General features: G+C 32.9%; 1 pseudogene; it reads left to right on the top strand.

Moving 5' to 3' along the window:
• Positions 1-14,225, top strand: part of LOC124365473 — a 56,769-nt pseudogene that overhangs the window by 21,067 nt on the left and 21,477 nt on the right.

Genomic DNA, 14,225 nt, shown 5'->3' with positions numbered 1-14,225 from the left:
ATTTCACAAAGATATTAAAAGTTTCTTTCAACAAGTGATCACTTTTAAATCGTTATCTACCTAGAAATCTTTTATGTTTAAAAAGAATCTGATGTGCTGCCAGGACTGCGTGGTGGGTGGCTGGTTCAGTAATTCCAAATGACCGTTGTCCTGTTGTGTCTTTGTTTTAGCCGCAGCATGAAACCTAGCAATTATATAAGAACACCAATAGAGAACCTCTGCTGGCACTTTTGAAGGTCGTGCTTAAGCTTTAATAAGATTTTTACAATACCTTTCAGCATATATTGTTGTTACTCTGGTGGAAAGTCTTATTAGAATAATGCTTTTCCAGTCTCAAAAATAAAATATAGTAATAAACTAGAAAATGGCAATATTAATTCATCCTCATACTATCTTCATACCTTTCGAAATACTGTCACTAGACTACAGATAATTTTAACTACGCATAACGTCAACTGGAATTGTCGTTGCTTACAGGAGTTATGTAGTTGTTGTTGATAACTAAAGTAGTTTTGACTTTCCTTTTGTGCTTTATTTAAGATTTTTAGATTTGTTAAAGGTCAAAAATATGTAAAATACCTAAAAAGACTCTTTTTGGTGTTTCAAAACTCACCTGTTGAAGTAATTTATTTGACTTTACCAGATTTTTAAGCTTTTTCAGTGGGCAAAACAACAGTCTTTTTAAAATGAAATGTACAAGTTGTATGTATTTTTTATGTGTAATAAATTTGTCTTTATTTTGAACTTTTATTTGAGTGACTTTGGTAATATGCTATGCTGTGCGAAATGTAAAAAAGTAAACAAACAATTTTTTTGTAAAAAATAATAGTTAATATCTTTTCAACATAATGGTAATTAATTGTAATGTTATTTCGTTATTCTGTAGCTTTTGATGAAAGAAAAGTTATATAACATGATACACTTGTAATTTTATGTGCACATTATTTACTTTCAACATAAGCTTGCAAAACTCCTAAAAACGTGTTGAACTACAGGTGACTGTAGTCAGCACTTGGAGGATTGAGTGATGCCATTGACATTGAGTCTCTATAGTACACTACTGCTACGTCTGCTAAATACTTATCTATCCACTTCACAAACAGTCACTTCAGTCAATACAAGAAATAAACTAAGTGATAAATAGTCATGCAAAACATATTTTGGCATCATACTATTTTCGTAGTAACTGGTAATCTAAAAAAACAGAATAAATAATTATTTAACTGTATAATAATTTGTGTTTTATATATTTATAGAGAGTTTGACTCGCTGACCGCTCACGATGTGAAGGGGAACTGCAAGAAAGCGTTTGATGCCGGCGAGGCACTGGGCATACCGAGGGTAATCGAACCTGCGGACATGGACATGCTCACTGTCCCGGACAAACTAGCCGTCATGACGTATCTCTATCAGTTGCGAGCACATTTCACAGGTACAATACGAGAACTGAGATTCAAGTGAACAAATTCCATCTCGTAAAAACTATCTTGCTTTTGATATTCCACCACAAAAGAGTCGTATCAAATCAAAACCAATTTAAATTCGAATCATCTACATCCATTTTCTTATTCATAGTGTACATATGAATGGTGTCCATGAGTGTATAATTATAATCCACTGAATCTTCAAAAAAAAATTAGAGAATTGATTAACAACTAAATCTGCTAAGATTCGCCATGTCACTAATTATTATACAGAAGTCTTGTTCATGTCCATTCCATTTTGTAAACGCTTAACCAAATTAATATTATTTTAATAATTATAATTTTGTTGCAGACCTTTTAATAGTATACAGTATGAACTAAATTGTGCTGAAAGGATAATACAAATTCGGACATTTGCCATCGTTATACAAGGTTGAAAAAATAACAAATATTTTCATTATTTGAAAAAAAAATGTTTCTTGTACATTAATGTTGTCACCTTCAAAATACCCCTATTATATATTATACACTTGTGTCAGCACTTCTTCCAATCCTCAAAACACCTCTCAAATTTGATCTTTGGGGTAGCCTTTGGCTCTTTCAGTGATGCCATTTTAATGTCATCTATGCTTGTAAAACAGCGGCCCTTTAGGGTTCTCTTTATTTTTGGAAATAAAAAGTCACACAAAGTCATGTCTCGAGGATATGGAGGCTGGACATCTTTACAGTACTGTTTTTGGCCAAAACTTCGTGAACAAGCAATGAAATGTGTGATCCAGGCGTTTTTTCTGATTGCTTCACCCAAATGGTGTTGAACTTGCAGGTAGTACTTCCATTAACCATTTGACCTTGTGGTAAGAATCCATGATACACTATGGCATTAAAATTGAAGAACACAGTGAGTATAATCTTCATATTCAACTGCACTTATTGAGCCTTTTTCGGTCTAGGCGATCTAGAATGCCTCCACAGAGATGATTGAGCCGTAGTTTCTACGTCATATCTGTAACTCATGTTTCATTACCTGTTATAACACATTTCAGTAGTTCTGTATCATTGTCCTGAGCAATTTCTATTTGCCGCTGTTTTTGTTTAATACAACAATTTTGAAACAAATTTTACTGCCACACGTTTCATATCCAAAACATTAAAAACATTTCAAGGCACAAATCAATTAGTATACCAACATCATTAATGACTTATCTGATCGTAATCGTTGGATAGTGCCAGTGAATGAATATTAACTATTTAATTAATGCATTCTGGTTATTACTTAAACACTGCTACAGATTGAATAAAATTACTTACCTGGATGAATAAAATTGAATGTGTACTGACTGTATCTTGAATTTAAAAAAGTAAACAAATGCATGAAGTCAAGAAAGGTATCGACGGGCTAATGGGTCCATTTAGCATTGATGAGGGGTACATGATTAATAGGTACATAAATACTAATATACAAGGGCTGTCCAGAAAGTATGTAGGTTTTGAAATAAAAAATTAATAACATGAAAGAAAAGACACCTATAATGTACGTTTAACACTTCGCACGCCATTAATAAGTCCATTAACTTTGTTATAACGCCAAGAAAAGTAAAAAAAAATCTTTTTCTTTAAGTTGAAAGCAAATTTTTATTATAACTAAATTATAAAAGGTAAAAGCAAAAAAGTATAAAACAGGGCATCTTATTTAAAATTAGCGTATATATTGATAAAAAATAAACTATTTACAAAACTGTTTTCTAAAATAATTCTGCTATTAAAATTAAATACACCTCGTCGCTCTATAAGACAGGATAAATATTTCAAACTAATCACAACACTACCACACGATGAAGAATAATAACGAGATACGTAGTTTATGTGCACTCGTGACAACCGAGAAAGCAGTAATACACGCCACGGATATGTTTGGTTATGGCTCTGTAGAAGACAGAACTGGCAAGCAGGTGGTCGGAGTTAAGCAAAGGGTACTCCCGTCCCTCTGCCGCATAGTGAAGGTTGTTAATAAATACATCCGTGGATAAGGACGGAGCGTGCACCGGGCATTTCAAAGGCCTTTTGTGAACTAAAAAACTTTTTAAGAGACAATCTATAATATCGGATATAACTGTATTTGGCGTTTTGGTCAAGTCTACCATTCTAATATATCTATCTACGGCGTGGGAAGGGTTAAAAGCTACATTCCTAGGCTACGTATCAAAGTAATCGCTATTTAAATCATATTGTTTGACACAAATCTTGTTGACCCCATCTTTGAAGAACTCCAACTGAAGCACTGTATTGCATGGTCTTCATCGCTGGACAGAGGTGGTGTCACTTGGTGTTAGGTCTAGTTGTATGGGGAATGATAGAACATCTCGTATACAAAAAAAATCTAAGAGCTGTCTGGTAATATTGGCTGTGTGTGGAAATCGCTTTTCCCTCAACGCTTGTACGTATCACCTGTTTTAGTTCCTGCACTACTTCACAATACGTTTTGCATTGAACAAAAATAATTTCCCACATTAAACTTTCCAGAGCTCTGGTAGCATGGAAACAGAAATATACAATATACTGTGTTAACACATTGAACCTTAAACCTATAACATCGAATTTACTCAGTATACTGGCTGTTTTTTGTGATTTAAAATTTTTTTAAATTATGAAGAATGTTTTAATCTAACATATTATATATCAACTTAAAGAGGAGAACACACAGTTTAAGAAAATGTGCCTTTTTATGATAAAATAACTATTTGAACAAAATTATAAAGTAAACAAAATTATGGAAAAAAATAAAATTTGAAAAATTGTAACTTTGTATAAACATTTTATTTTTCACCCCCCTAATGTTGTATAAACCGTTTTTTTTGATATAAAATTAACATAAAAGAAAGAAAGTATTCATGTTAGTACTAATGGAAGGCCTATCATAATCATACTCAGCACCATTCACGTCTTGATCATAAGGCCTAACCTCAAAATCTGGATCAGGATCATTGTCGTTGAGAAAATTCACCCTCCGATCAAAAATCATAAATTTGACCGAAGAGTTTTTCAAACTGAATCGCAGATCTTTTATTTTCATTAAAAAGATGATCATCCTCCTCCAAATCATGCTCAGAATCTGACATATCATGTATCATGTGCATTGTTATTTTGTCTAAACGATTACTCATTCTACACAATGATCAAGAAAAATAAAACTTGTATCACTAAGAAACCAGTCAAAATAATCACTAAACTAACATTTATCACTTTATTCAGTAACAGTGAAACTTTGTTTATAAATAACAATGCTCGCATCACTGCGTCGTCAGTCGGTTACATAACTAAGCAGTTGTGCAATAGTTGAAAATACTAATTTTACAGCTGCATAACTGTTACTTGTCATAAAAAGACATATTAATATAAACAATATAACATAGGAAATAGTCTAAAACAACTAAAGCCTGAGTATAGGTCGGGCGTATACGCGTATAACGGCGTGCGTGCTAGCCCGACCTATACTCGGGCTCCATATTCAATGTGTTAAGGAAGAAAGTTTTGCCATATTCATCCACTGTTTATTCAACTAGATCTATATTTTTCTTTTTTCAGGACATGAACTGGAGGTCCAGCAAATCGGCAAGACAACTGATGAGTCCTCGTACATGATTGGTCGGTTCAGTACAGACACGGACACCGATGTCACGGTTCAGCTGTTCGGTCAGGAGATCATGAATCTCCGGTCCAAGAGAGAGGGCTCTGAGCAGAAATCTGTTACAAACAGTTGGAGGTAGTCTATTGTTGTTAATTTATGTTTGGTTTAGAATAGTACAGGTCACAAACGATTATACAATCACAGTAATATGATCTGTTATCAATATGGGTAATAGTGTTTTTGAAGATGATACTGTTTTTATAACAAAAATAATTATTTCTGTGCTGTGATTCTCAAACTCATATACTTTCCACGGCACTGCTTTGGCTTGGTTTAGTAGTTATTTCAAAGAAAGGCATCAAGTGGTTTCAATCTCTGGACATAATAGTGACGAACAAACTGTTGATTACGGGGTAATCCAGGGCAGTACATTAGGACCAGTTTTATTTTTTATTTATATCAATAATATTTCCAGACTTAATTTATTTGGGAAGCTTTATTTGTTTGCCGATGACAGTTTGATTTTCATTTCAGGTGGTAAAAACTGGCGAGATGTTAAATTAAATGCAATGAGTCAAATCAAATCAAATCAAATCAAATCATTTATTGTCAGGACACTACAATAGTGTATAACAACGTCAACAAGTTATAACATGTGAAACTAGTTAAAGAAGCATACTATTACTAGCATTGTAAAATTCATTTACACTATATATACACTTCTTAAGCAACATGTTTTTTTATGGAGGTTTCAAACCTAGGTCTAGATAATATTTTTATATGTTCAGGTAAAGCATTGTACAATTTGATTCCCAGATACCTAAAGCTACTTTGCGTGCTTGTGTATTTACACTTCATCAGCAACAGATCATTCCTATTTCTCGTAAAATAGTTATGGTTATCACTAAGGCTAACAAGGTCATTCAAGTTATCTTTAACATACATCAAAACACTTAATACATAAACGGATGGGCAGGGTTAAAATATTAAACTTTGCAAACCAAGCTTTACAGTGATCTCTGTTAGATACACCGGCAATCAATCTAACAGCCCTTTTTTGCAGAATAAAAAGTTTTGTTGCATACTGTGTCTTGCCCCATAAGGTGATTCCATAAGTGATAAAGCTATGAACATAAGCATAGTATACAAACAATAAATAATCAATTGAAATTGTGCCCTTTAATGCCCTAATTAAGAAAACACCTTTAGCAGCTCGAGAGGCTATATAGTTAATATGATCATGCCACTTGAGATTCGACTGAACATATATTCCAAGAAACAATACTATTTACACTACTTTTACTGTACAAATTAAGAGGTAGGTCCTGAACTTTTCCAATATTTATGCAAAGTTTATTTGCAGAACACCAATCCAAGACAGTAGAATTCTTATCGCTAAGTTTATTTTACATTGTCCAAGGCTGATTCAGTACTAACCAACAGCCCCAAGTCATCTGCAAAGAGATAAGTATTTACACAGCTGTCATTTAGATTTCCTGGGAGATCATTAATATAAAGAATAAATAATGTTGGCCCCAGTATTGAGCCTTGTGGCACTCCAAAGTTAACAGGTTTAGTTACTGAATATGAGCCATTTAAATATACACATTGTGACCTATTTGTCAGATAAGAGTTAAAAAAATCTAAAACTAATTGATTAAAACCATAAAATTTCAATTTATTGACTAGAATACTATGTTCAACAGTATCAAAGGCCTTTGAAAGGTCATAACTTCTAAAATTAACAACATTTTTTTGTTCAAGGCCATCAAAACAAGCACTTACAAGAGCCTGTACCGCTTTTATGGTACTGCGATTAGAACGGAAACCAAACTGACAGTCATTGAATAACTTATTTGACTCTAAATAAGCCACAATCTGCCCATGTACCAACCGCTCAAAGACCTTCGACACAGCTGGAATAATAGAAATAGGTCTATAGTTGCAATGCTTGTCCATAGGACCTTTCTTATGAACAGGAATAACCTTACTAATCTTAAATATATCAGGATAAGTTCCACTATTAATACATTCATTAAACAAGTAAGTCAAGACCTCACAAATATGTTCGGCAGCAGCTTTTAGTACATGTGCATTGATACCAAAAACATCCAAACATGTGCTATTGCTTAGGCTAAGAATAGCTCCATAGGTTTCCTCCACCTTAATTTCCTTAAAACTAAAGTTAAAATTTATAGTCTCTGAGTTACAGGACTTGTCAAGATAATAAAAATAATCATAGGTACAATTACCAATGTTTTTACAAGTATCTTCCACAGAAGAGACAAAAAAATCATTAAAAGTGTCAGGACTGAGAAAATGAGACTTGGGAACTGGCCTGCTGTTGACTTTGGCTGACTTTTTTATTATGCCCCAAGCAGCTTTGCTTTTATTTTTGGATCTATCTATTACACTATTGTTATGACAAAGTTTAGCTCTATTTATCTCACGTTTGTACACTGCTTTGAGACTTCTATATTTTGCCATTACATCCTTCTTATCCTTAATTGTATTTTGAGTAATAAAATATAACCTATCCAGCTCAGACTTAAGTTTAACAAGACCATCATGATACCATCTAGTACATGAACTTTTAGCTTTTAATTTTAATTTTTTAATTGGAGCAGCACAATTTAAGGCCCATAAAAAAGGTCAAGAAACATTTTAAACTTTACATTGATACTTAAATTAAGGCTATATACATCTAACCAGTTAATTTGGCTAAGATAATGCACAAAAAAGGATACCCCAGACAAGCTCAAAGGTCTAGTTAAGTGTTTAATATGAGACTACTTCCCGTCGATCCATCAATCTCGATATCCGCAACAAAGAAAATGATGTTGTGATCAGAAGCAGGATTATGGAGCACCGACGATTGTCCTCTATCAGGATGTAGGGAAGTTAGTAGGTTATCAATGCAGCTACCCGCAGTTCCACAAGAGTTAGTATTTGGCCTCGTGATATCCGACACAGTCACATTCAATCCAAAACTATCAATTAAGTTTAATAGTTCATGGGTCTCTTCATTGTCTGCCATAAAGTTTACATTGAAGTCCCCAACTACAATAATGTTCATTTTGATGCAGTATAAAGAGTGACTTAAAGACGTTTAAAAAAAATGGTTTGACCAAAATATTCTTTCATTGAATATTTCCAAAACAAAATTTATGCCTATTTCTCTGCATTCTAATACAGAATATACAGTGTCGCTAGAAAGTTTAGGGACACCTGTCTGAAAGAGAAATGTTACAGTTGGCCCTAAACTAACTAATTTCTCAATGCTATTGATTGTTGGCTGTTTTAAGGACATCAATTCAAGTTTTTATTCAAAATTTCAATATTTTAATCTCCAAAAATGTGGAAGAAGCATGCATTAATGTATTTTAAGGAACTGCCAAAAAAAACCTTGTTTTTTAGATATTTTATTTTTATAACTTCTTAACGGCTTGCCATATTGTAATGAAACTTGCACAGTACTTTTATTATAATATGATGATCATTTAAAAAAATATGTCATGTTACAAAATAAATTTTGTACTCAACTGGTCAGGGTACAAATAAAAATTTATTTTCGAACATTTTATAACAAAAAATGTGAGTTTTAATTTCGCTTCTACAAGTAGACGCCTTCATTTACAGACATGCGGTCTGCACGTCATTGTTCCTCTGGCGGTTGTTTTGTGAAACAAGCCTGCGCGCGCATTCCACACTGCCATTGTGACAGTTGTACTGCAATCTTCTTTGTGATTTGTTTATTTTCGCTGTTTTGTGAAAGTTAAAGCTGTGATTATGGGCCGCTCATCTGTGTCCGAGGACATTAAATGGCAAGTTATCGGTATGTATAAAACCGGTAGTAGTTCATACCGAACAATTGCATCCAAGTTTACATGTGTCTAAAAACATGTGTTGAAAATACAGTGCGACGTTTTAACCTAGCCGGTACCGTGATTGATGCCCCGCGGAGTGGTAGGCCACGTAAAACCACGCCTCGGCAGGATCGTAAGCTACTCGTGATGAGCAAAAAGGACCGAAATGCAAGTGCACCTGATTTACTAAGCAGCATGAAACAAGATGATGATCGTTACAATGTGAGTGTAGCAACTGTGAGTTTCCAGACTTAGAGATGCAGGTATGAAATAATTTTACGCTATCCGCAAACCTTTGTTAAATGACAAGGCCAAAAAGACACGCCAAGTTTGGTGCAAGGCTCGATTAGGGTGGACAAAAGAAGCTTGGCGGCGTGTTTTGTTTTCTGATGAAAGCCGTTTTGAACTATTTCCAAGGCGCAGAGTTAGGGTACGACGTACCAATACTGAAAAATTTCTACCAGCATGTGTAGCGCCTGCAGTTCAGGCCGGTGGCGAAGCAGTAATGATATGGGGTTGCATTTCAAGTGAGGGTCCTGGGAGCTTCAGTTCGTTGAAGGCACAATGAACAGTATTAAATATTGTCAAACTCTAGAAGAATTCATGTTACCATCTGCCAATAAATTGCTTGGTGAAAATTACATCTTTCAACAAGACAATGCACCGTGCCACAAATCAAGACACACACAAGAATGGTTCAGTAATCATGATGTTGAGGTTCTGAAGTGGCCACCACGAAGCCCGGATCTTAATCCGATAGAAAATTTATGGAATACCATGGCCAGTCGTCTAGCGAAGAACAAACCCAAGAACAAAGCTGAACTGAAGTTCATGTTGGCACAGATATGGCGGAGTATCAAGAAGGAAGACTGTCTGACACTCATTGATTCGATGCCAAAACGGATCAAAGAATGTTATAAAGCTAATGGAGGACCTATTGATTACTGATTTGTATGTATTCATGTCCATTTTACTATTTTTGTATAATTTAAATATTTGTTTCCATTAAAAACAAACTTTTGTCAGAAATTTGTGTTTTTTTTAAGCCTGTCCCTAAACTTTTTAGCGACACTGTAATTTGACAGATCTAATAATTCATCAGTGCGATAGTTACTTGAATTCGACATGTGGGTGCAAAGAAATAGAGCTCGTAAAACGCTACAAATACCTGGGAGTTATTTTTTGACTCTCGCTTAAAAATGGGTCTGAGCACGTTGATTATGAAGGAAACAGGATTTTTCCGGACATTTGCCATCGTTCAGTGAAACAATAAAAAATAATAAACTAACATATTACTCTAACATATTTACTCTAAACTAACAATAAATTTATTGTTTCACTGAACGATGGCAAATGTCCAGAAAAATCTTGTTTCCTTCACAATCCTTCCATCGTCAAAAATAACCTTCAAACAATGAACGTTGATTATGTCCTTAACAAAATTAGAAAGTATATTTATGCATTTAGGAAACTAAGTGAAATTTTAGACGGAAACAAGATAAAATTAGCGTATTATGCTTACGTTCAGTCACTTCTTTCCTTCGGTAACATTGCGTGGGACGGTGTGTGGAAAAATGTGCGTTATCCAACTGTGTCTCTCTTTCAGGAATCCTCCCTACTTTCACTATGACAGTTATATATAAAAAATTTACTAATTCACATCTACAAAAATGCTAATACAATATTACCAGAAATGTTGCACTATTACCAAACAAGATATTTAGAACATGTTGGTATTAGTAATTAGATTAGATAAATCCTTTTCAAAAACCAATTCTTACTATATTTCACATATTCTATTTAGAAACATATGTAACAAATTTTCAGCATTTAAATTTATTTGAATCAGGTAGTATTGCAAAATTTAAATATCATGTCACAGAACTGTTGTTACAAATTGGAGTCCAAGGATCCGAGACTTTCATTCACTCAGGCTGGGGACCAACCTGACCTTGACCCCTCCTCATCCCCCGGCGCTTGTCATATCACGGTCTTGTGTATGTGGTCTTAATTCTACCGATGGTTTTGTCTAATACGACAATATTATCTCTTATCTTCTTCATCACACAACTACATTTCTACATCTTATGCCTTAAAACACACCGACTCGTAACAGTAACACTTTTTTCGACATCTAGATAAAATACACTTTTTAGTACGACTCTAGCCTACGCACAGGCTGCTTGCCCATGTAGGCTAATTTCCATTTTAGAATATATGTTAATATGTAATAAATAGTTTACTTAAATTATTTAAATAATAATTATCCAACTACTATACTTAAAATTAAGTTGTTTTATTTTATCGCCACTTAGTAAGTATAGTGAAAGGGTAATTTACTATTTATCAAATGTAAATAAATCTAATATCTATGTGTATATGTTTTTCGAAATAAAAAATGTTTCTATTTTATTCTATTTACTCAACATAAAAAAGTGTTTACAACATAATGTATATAAGATATTGGATTTATTCATGAAACCTAAAATCTGTGCATGGTATTGAGCCCTTAAAGCTTTTATAATAAAAATATAAAAATTGATAGGATACTATTAACAAATTTAAGTATAAAATAACTAGCAAAACCAATTATATGACACTGACATCGTAGTTCAAGCCTTCTTCTTCACATTGTAGGAGTAGTACATAACAAATGTTTATTGGAATAATGAAACAAAAACTAAAAATATTCAGTTAATTAAAAAATAAGATTAGGAATTGTAATCAATTCTAAAAATGCATAGTGAATAATAGTATCAGTAAGAAACAAACAAAATAAACATATTTTTACAAAAGATAATTATACAGGATGTTCACAAAAGGCTGTCACAAACTTCTGTAGGTGATAGTGTTCATCATTTCAAACAAAGAATGTCATAATAAATGTTGCCAAACATGTCACAGTTATGCTCACTTATGCGTTGACGGATTTCGTTGGAAAAACTACCATTGAAATTGTTATAAAAATTGAAAAAATAAGTAATTTTTTTTATAAATTATGTAAAACAGCTGATGCCTTTCAAATTACAAAATGTTTAATGCTCCCGACTTGTGCAAGCGTACCTCTAAAGTGGTCATGCTTCTTATGCATTGACTTCACTCTTCTTATTTTCACTTCTTATTCATTGAAACAAGTACTGTTGGAATTGTAATGAAAATGTTCAAATAGTCGGTATCTAGTAAAACTTTTATAACTATACTGGTTTTTTCGTTATTTGATTTTTAAAATTTTCAAAAGATACCATTTTGTTAATACTAAAGAAAATAGCACATTTTTTAAAAAAATGTTTCTCTTATCTATTTAAACCTATGTGCCAAGTTTGATTTCTTTAGCTTAACTAGTTTTAAAGATAATAATTTTTTGCTATAAAAGAAAAAACAAAATGGAGTCTAGCGGCTTAACAAAACATTTCTAAACCTATGTTTATATGACATTTTTTTGCTTGAAATGATGAATACTATCACCCCTAGAAATTTGTGACACCCTTTTGTGAACACCCTGTATACATTATTTATTCTAGAAATATGTATGGAATAACCGTCTTAATTTGAATATGACAAGTTACTTCTTTAAACTATAGCAAATACCTTCAAGTATATTTCCATTACAAGTGTTCTTGTTTTCCAGCCGAAGTATTGATTCATCAGAAGGAGAGACAGAGCGGGAGAGTCTTCGCAGCACATTGCGGCTAAAACTGCCCCTGGTGTCGGATATAAGCGACTCCGGCGAGAAATCCCCATCATCTGTCAAAGATGTAATATTCGCTAGTTCCAAGAGTATATTGGGCAAAGTGCTTTCTCCAACTAAGGAAAAATACACAAACAGAGAAAAAGTAAGTGATTACAGCTTGTTTGATCGAATCTTTATCTTAAGTCTACTTTAATTATAATTGATAATTATATTTATTACATGACATACTCAAAGTTTAATGAGTACATTGTTAAACCTTAAAACTATACTACTTAAATGTATATATGAAATAAATAAAGTACATTTTTCACAGCTACAAAGTACAAAATTAAAAGTATAGGATGGAAGGTAGTTTTTATTAATGCAGTAAAGAGTTTTTTTTATAAATTGGGAGCATTTAAAGTTCTATATGTAAAATATGTTCAAGTTCAATTAACGAGTCTTTAATATTCAAAGACAACATATAAAAAAGTACCAAAGTAAATTGGTGGTGTTCAAGTTGACCGAAGAAGTAAGAAATAGTAAGTAAGAAATCCAAAAGGAGAAAAGAAATAAACATAATTTTGGTACTCTTGAAACAGCTAAGACAGTACTGGAAGTCCTAGCCATTTATTTTGTGTAAGACAAAAATCTTTGAGAAACAAAACAATTTGGCAGAAGGGAAACTAAACGATTGGTAGGTTAAAAATTCTCTCTATTATTTGCAGCCTAAAAAAACAATAGCCACTGGTAACATCAGTTTTGTCAGTAATATGGTACATCGGGTCTGAATTGTCTACAAAGCAGTCCAGGAGGGTCTTGGCCTTTAAGTGAGGTTATCTTTAATAATATTAACCCTTTGCGCTCGAAAGGCTAGTAGCACTGGCAATACCAAGATTGCAGACAGCTTGTGTTAGCATTGCCGTAGTTTGTCCTTGCAACTCGTATGGCCAGTACAGAAAGCTGCACTACTTTCATTATCAGCAGCCATATTTTTTGTTTGCCTCCCCAGATTGAAATTATTTTTCTATATCCTCTGCGTTATTTGCATAGTTATTTAAAATGTTTAAAGAAGAAATGAAAACTAATTTAAAATTTACTTTTAATGAATCTTTCTAATACAAAGAAAAACATACATTTGAGAAATGTAATTCTTAAATATATATATATATATATATAATATATATATATATATATATAGACAAAAAGATATGTAAATAAAATATTATAAAGTAGGCATTTAAAGTTGTGTTATACTCAGACATGAACGATTTTACATTTTTTTCAGTCTTTACATTATTCTACGGAATAAAACTTTTAAAAAATATACATCTATATCTTGTAGTCAAGAATAGTTAGCACATGTCTTATAATAAAACTTTCTAGGTCTCTATCCCTTCAATTAATTCAGTGTATAGGTCCACTACATCATTCGTCTTATTTGCACGGTCATTGTTTAGAAAAGAATTATAGGCTAATTTAAAGTTTACTGCTTTACCTAAAATTTACTTTAAAAAACAGCTGCTCGATAGATTTAAGCACTCACTATTCATTATAAAACAAAGAGAATATTATAAAATAACTGCTATGTTTAGTGGCCAGTGGTGATGGCCGTACGAGCTGAGATAACATTGCGGCAA

The sequence above is a fragment of the Homalodisca vitripennis genome, chromosome 6 (assembly GCF_021130785.1).
Source record: "Homalodisca vitripennis isolate AUS2020 chromosome 6, UT_GWSS_2.1, whole genome shotgun sequence".
Classification (NCBI taxonomy): Eukaryota; Metazoa; Arthropoda; class Insecta; order Hemiptera; family Cicadellidae; genus Homalodisca; species Homalodisca vitripennis.
The sequence above is the reverse complement of the archived record's forward strand: the minus strand, read 5'-3'. Positions and strand labels throughout refer to the sequence as shown.